General features: G+C 42.0%; 1 pseudogene; it reads right to left on the bottom strand.

The window, feature by feature from the left end:
* Positions 1-5,139: 5,139 nt before the first annotated feature.
* LOC122900615 lies at positions 5,140-6,964 on the bottom strand (annotated as a pseudogene).
* Between the last annotated feature and the right edge of the window lie 242 nt (positions 6,965-7,206).

Here is a 7,206-nt window from a genome sequence, read left to right as displayed (position 1 = left end):
TCTTGCTGCTGCGTCAGATTTGAGAAAAAAAGGGCTGAGAGGAAGCAAGACGTAAAGAATTTTCATCCCATATCACAGTGTTTTTACTGCTCGCCCAGACACCATATGCAATAAGATTGGTGTTCATTCCCATCCTGTCTGTATACTCCCGTCATTTAGAACACGCATCCCCATGATACCTGACTGATCACAGTGTTAGTGCTGGTCAGAGAGACCGCATCCTGTTCCTGTGTGATGAATTTACTCATGAAATGTGGAAGTCAGTACGATCAATTTGTTGAGTGTGATTAGATCACTTCTTAAATTCACTTCTAGGCTCAAAACCTGAAGACACAGCTACTGGAGTGGTGTTTTGTCAGACTTCCAGATGCCGGAAGAATGTGGTGATGGACGTATGACGTCTGCACCTAGAGACTCCAGCTTGAGTGAGAGAGCTGGTGAAGCCCACAAGGCCCACAGCCTTCTGGAACTGGGAGACCAGGGAGGAATTTACCTTCTTCACCAAGTCAATAGATTTACTGATTTGATATTCTGTTGCTTTACCGTCAGTCGGTGTTCGGGGATCGATGTGCTCAGCCAAATTTCCTGTTTGAAATATCACATTAAATTAGAATGAATTTATCTTTACCAAAAACCATGTTGCGTTCAAAGAGGCGGACACAGAAATATTGAGAAGGAACAGAATGTGTTCTTTTCTCTTTTACCGGTCCTTCTGCTCTTCGTCGGGAAGACTCAGGAGTCTGCCACTTTGTCAGAGAAGGTGCTGATCCTAAGAATCTTCATTCTCAAATTCGGTGTGCTGCCAACTTGATGTTCCATCTGCCACAAACCACTGAACTGAAACAAGAAAAACGTACTGAGGGCAAAGATTACAGATGTTTCCATGCCGAGCATCTGACCCAGAACGACTTATAGCAGCTCTGGGTTCCCCTCAGTCCCATGCCTGAGACTTCAGCCACCACAGCTCATGCACAGGGAGAAGCAGCTAGAAGCGATGTGCCTTGACTGATAGGTAGAGAGTGCTTGTAGGGCAGCACAAGACTAGACCTCAACCTTCTGCTCTCACTGGTCCAGACCTTCAGTTTCAGAATCGCCCTCCCTTCCCGTCTGGTCTGTTGCCACTCTGTGACTTTTGCTTAATCCAATATTTTGCTTTTTTCCCCCCATCCTGTAGCAAAATCCTTTTTAATTTCCAGGGATGTTTAGCCCCCAGTCCCTCCCACTCTGTAACGTTTAAAAGGCTGTAAAACGTAGGGCCCCACAGATGTGGCGGGTGGTGAAGAAGCGTCTTCCGGAGACACATCGGTCCAGGCAAGAGTCCCTTACAGAAGCTCATTGCTGGTGAGAGTCTCTGGCAGATCACTATTTTTTAGAATTGGAATTCTATTGAAAGCAAAACAAAACAAAACAAAAAAACCCAAACTAACCCAAACCCCCAAACCACCCCAGAGTAGTTGTGATGCCACTGAGGTCTGCCCCCTAATGTTCTGCTCCATCACCAACTCATTAGCTAGGTGGCCCCCTCTGGTATCATGCTGGCCTCGCTGGCCCCGAGCGTGTGGCTCTGTGCGGCAGTGAAGCACCTCCGTGAGCAGTTCTAGTGCAGGGGAGAGGGTGGCGGAGGCTGAGAGCCGTGGTGTCCTTGGAAGCAGGTGTGGCCGGTGGTGCTGGGGCAGGGTGGGGGGAGCGCCCTCCCAGGGCGACTATACCAAATGCTGTAAAACAATCCAGGGAGGACGGTGCTGTGTCACATGACATCCCCGTGAATCTCCAAGTTTCAGAAATGAATTATCGCTTCGGTCCACTTCCCTAGTTTTCCCAGCCTCCTAAACCTTTGACCCCCCCAGTGCCCTGAAAGGAAGCCTTGTTGTGTGTCTTCCTTTGACCACACCAAGCCATCGTCCTCCGTTGCTCCCGGGGACTCAAGAGGAAATCTGTTGCTCTGCTGTCCACTTCCCATCTGGCTCCGCATAGGGTCACTTTGCCATTGGACACGTGGGGATAAAAGCAATTCTGACTGTCCAGGAGCTTCATGACTGTTCACTTGTGTGGATGACCACGTGAAAAGGCAATTTTAGCGTATTAATCATAGATTATTATAAACTATAAACTTAAGGGCAAGGAGCTTAGTACAATGTGTCTTTATTAAAACAAAAGGATGTATAGTGTTCATAAACTGTGAAAATAGTGTAAGAACTGTATATTGTGAGCTCTGGTTATTTTTCTCTTGTACCATAGAAAAATGTATAAAAATCATCAAAAAGCTAATGTGCAGAGATATTGCTTTATTTGTCTGTACAAATGGAACTCAGTAACAGACCTGCTTCTTGGAGCTTGGGAATATTTTATCCTGTATTCTTGTTTGAACCCTCCTCTATTTAAGATATATACATGGAATCAAAGTGTTTATGTAATAGTTCTATCCTTTTGCCTGCAGGTCAGTTGTAATAAATCTAGGATATGACGATGACTTTGTAATTAGATTTCCTGAAGTCAGACCCTGAGAGGGGAAAATCAAGTAAATTCCATTAAATTATCTGTGCATAAAAAAATCAAGATATTATGGTACTGGCACAAAAGCAGACATATTTGTCAATGGCACAGAGCACAGTGCTCAGAAATGGACCCTCAGCTCTAGGGTCACCTAATCTTTAACAAATCAGGAAAGAATATCCGATGGGAAAAAGACAGTTTCTTCAACAAATGCTGTTGGGAAAATCAGACAACCACATGCAGAAGAATGAAACTGGGGCATTTCCTTACACCACACAGAAAAATAGACTCAAAATGGATGAAAGACCTCAATGTGAGACAGGATTCCATCAAAATCCTTGAGGATAACCCAGGCAGCAACCTCTTTGACCTTTACCCCAACAACTTCTTGTTAGACACATCTCCAAAGGTCAGGGAAATACAGGCAAAAATGAACTACTGGAACCTCATCAAAATAAGTAGCTTTGGGACAAAAAAGAAAACAGATAGAAAAGACAACCAACAGAATTGGAGAAGATATATGCTAATGACATATCAGATAAAGGGCTACTAGCCAACAGCTATAAAGAACTTATCAGGGCGCCTGGGTGGCTCAGTGGGTTGAGCCGCTGCCTTCGGCTCAGGTCATGGTCTCAGGGTCCTGGGATCGAGTCCCGCGTCGGGCTCTCTGCTCAGCAGGGAGCCTGCTTCCTCCTCTCTCTCTCTCTGCCTACTTGTGATCTCTCTCTGTCAAATAAATAAATAAAATCTTTAAAAAAAAAAAAAAAAAAAAAAAAAAAAAAAAGAACTTATCAAACTCGAAACCCAAAGAACAAATAATTCACTCAAGAAATGGGTGGAAGATGTGAACAGATATTTCTGCAAAGAAATCTTCCAAATGGTTAACAGACACATGGAAAAGTGCTCAATATCACTGGGCATCAGAGAAATACAAATCAAGACCAAAGTGAGATACCACCTCACACCAGTCAGAATGGCTAAAATTAAGTCAGGAAATGACAGAAGTTGGTGAGGATGTGGAGAAAGCAGAACCCTCCCACACTGTTGGTGGGAATTCAAGTTGGGAATCCAAGTTGGTGGGAATTCATTGGGAATGCCAATCTGGAAAACAATTAGGAGTTTTCTCAAAAAGTTGAAGGTAGAGCTCCCCTATGATCCAGCACTGTGCTACTGGGCATTTATTGCAATGATACAAATGTAGTGATCTGAAGGGGCACACGTGCCCCAATATTTATAGCAGCAATGTCCACCATAACCAAACTATGGAAGGAGCCTAAATGTCCATCAACAAAAGAATGGATAAGGAAAGCGTGGTCTGTATATACAATGGAATATTATGAAGCCATCAACCCCGCCTAAATCTTGCAATTTGCAATGACATGGATGGAACTAGAGGGTATTATGCTAAGTGAAATAAGTCAATCAGAAATAACCAATTATCATATGATCACACTGAAATCAGGAATTTGAAAAACAAGATAGAAAATCATACAGGAAGGGAGGGAAAAATGAAACAAGATGAAACCAGAGAGGATGAAAAACCATAAGAGGGTCTTAAACTCAGGAAACAAATCAATGGTTGCTGGAATGGAGGAGGGTGAGCGGGGTGTCGTGACAGGGTGATGGACATTGGGGAGGGTATATGCTATGGTGAGCACTGTGAATTGTGTAAGGCTGATGAATCACAGAACTGTACCCCTGCAACAAATAATAGATTATATGTGAATTTTAAAAAAAGGAAGTAGTCAAATATCATGGTCAGTGGGGAAAAAGACACCAACATCATCACACTGCTAAGATAATTCAGTTGGAAAACAGGAAAAGATGAGCTTAAATTCGGTCATAAAAGACAATGATGGAATATTAAAATATTGGAAGCTCTAAATATCTTTATTTGATTTGAAATTGTCATGTTGTTTCTACTTTTCATTTTTTTAAATTTAAGATAATACCTTTATTAAATAAAAAAGTTACACTATGATTTTTATACACTGTTGAAACAATGACTATTTTGTTTATCTCTCTAAAGACAGCGGTACTTCCCATTTCTCTCTCCTGATGTTATAGTTGGGCCTCAATTTAGGTACAGAAAATAAATAACAGGGTAGATTTTTCACATTTCTCTAGATTTATCAGCTGGAAAGGAATTTCAGAGCATGAAGATAAAATAAGACTGAAATAAAAGAAGTTTTAGACACTGACAGTTTGTCCTTATAATCTGATTAAATTTGGCTTCTTAAAACTCTATACTCATATCCACAGAAGTAAATTTCTTAGTAGCCCTAAAAGAGCTGGGGAGAGAAGATGATTACTGTTAATAGTAAATAGCAAATACTCTGGCAAGCATGAACAATAGCACAAGTGAAGACATTTACAAATACATCTGTGACATATCTTTGATGTGCTATGAGCTAGAATCAGAAGAAAAGCATCATGGCTATTTTGACTGCAGGGTGCTGGTGGGCATTCACAATGTAGCCAACATGTTGATCCTCTAAGGAAGTACAGATTCATGGAAAAAAAAAAGTCAAACAAAGCAGTGGGGGAGAATAAAACACATGAAAAAAACCATAAATTTGAGATTATCTATTTTTCTCTGGAAAAAGAAAAAAATAAGGGGTGTTTCCTGAAGCATTGAAAGTATTTTTCAGTGGGTGTGCTTCTCTTCCGTTATGAAGGGAGGGCTTAGTGGGGATTCTGGCCAGTCATAGACATCCGGCAGCAGGGAATCGTATTCACTTCGCCAGATTCTTTCTCTAATGTATTTGGCCTTGTCTTCAGGTTCTGGGTATCGGAAGGCCATTTTGTTAGTGTACAGGTATTCTGTGACTTTAATAGCAATGTTAATAGAAACTTCCTGAATGTTAGCAAGTGGTGGGTAAAGTCTCCCTTGAGCCAGCTCTTTATCTGTTAGCTGATTTGTCAGAGCCTTTGCAGCTTCTAGGAAAACATGATCACTGATATGCCGGGTGTTACAGAGAATAACAGCTAAAGCCACTCCTGGGAAAATATACACATTGTTGCCTTGACCTGGTATAAAGACTTGCCCATCATTGAGTTTCACTGGTTCAAATGGACTGCCACTGGCAAACAAACACCTTCCCTCTGTAAGTGTATATGCTTCTTCAGCCGTGCACTCAGCCACTGCTGTAGGATTGCTTAATGCAAATATTACAGGACATGGCTTTGATTACACTAGGAGTGAAAAGTCGGCCAGCTCCTGCAACTCCAATTATAGCTGAAGGACTGAGAATATTTACTGCATCTTCAAAAGTATCAGGTATATTCCCTGGGGCTGAGTGAGCAAATGGTTCCTGATGACTGTCTATTTTAGCTTTCCGCCCCTTAAATAACAAACCAAACTTGTCAAACATCCAAATTTTCTTTTGCGCATCTTCTTCTGAGAGGCCATTTTCAACCATAGCCATAACTATGAGATTTTAAATTCCAAGAGCAGCCTCTCCTGCTCCAAGGAATAGGACTCTGTGATCTGAGAGTGGTTTACCTATAACTTTCTGTACGGTGAGAAGACCCGCTAGGGCTACTGCAGCTGTCCCTTGAATATCATCATTGAAGGTACAATACTTTTCTCGATATTTTCTCAAGAACCTGAATGCATTATGATTTCCAAAGTCTTCAAACTGAATAAGTGTGTTCTGTCCGTATCTGTCAGTTATGGCTTTCATAAACTCATCAATCAGGTCATCATAACGTTGTGATCGATCTCTTTTCTGATATAAGCCCATGTAAAATGGATCTTTAAGAGTGCTGGATTACCAGTTCCTACATCAATACACACAGGCAGGCATCTATCAGGCCGTATTCCTGCACACGCTATATACAAACAAAGTTTTCCTACTGGAATTCCCATTCCATAGACACCCATATCTCCAAGACCCAGAATTTTCTCTCCATCAGTCACCACAACAGCCTTAACATGATTTTCTGGCCAGTTATCCACAATTGATCTAACATGACCTCTGTCTGAGATTGAAATAAATAATCCCTTAGGTCTCCTAAAGATGTGTCCATATTGGGAGCAGGCAAGACCCACTGTTGGTGTATATACAATTGGCATCAGACTTTCAGTATCATCTTGCAGAATTCTATAAAACAACTTCTCATTTCTTTCTTGTATTCCCATTATATAGATGTATTTTTCCAAAGGGCCATTCAATTTTTTTAAGTTTCTATGAAATCATAAAGCTTGAATATCTTGTGTCTCTATTTGGGGAGGTAGAAGTCCTTGAAGACCAAGCATTTGTCGTTCTTGTAATGTAAATGCCATTCCCTTGTTTGTTCTTGGGTCCAACATGAGTGTCTTGCCTTTTTCTTTTATGTGCATGTGACGACATGCTAGAGTATAGGGAGTAGCGATTGTTCTTAACCGGGACAGCATCTTTCCTTTCACCCGAAGTCTCGGCCCGCGACAGGTGGTGCTGCCGGCGGAGAGGCCGTGGCCCTGCCGCCCACACAGGCGATGCTCAGAAGCGGCCGAGTCCGCCCCAATCTTCCCTGAGCTTCGCGGAGCTGGTGCTAGCTCCTACTTTTCATTTTTTAAAAAGACTTTATTTATTTATTTATCTGAGCGAGAAGAGTGCACATGCACAGGGGAAGGACAAGAAGAAGAGCTAGAAAAAGACTCCCTGCTAAACTCAGAACCTGACATGGGGCTCAATCCCAGGACTGCAAGATCATGACCTGAGCTGAAAT

This window comes from Neovison vison, chromosome 2, assembly GCF_020171115.1.
Source record: "Neovison vison isolate M4711 chromosome 2, ASM_NN_V1, whole genome shotgun sequence".
Lineage (NCBI taxonomy): Eukaryota > Metazoa > Chordata > Mammalia > Carnivora > Mustelidae > Neogale > Neogale vison.
Note: the sequence above shows the minus strand (reverse complement) of the source record. Positions and strands in the feature narration are given on the sequence as shown.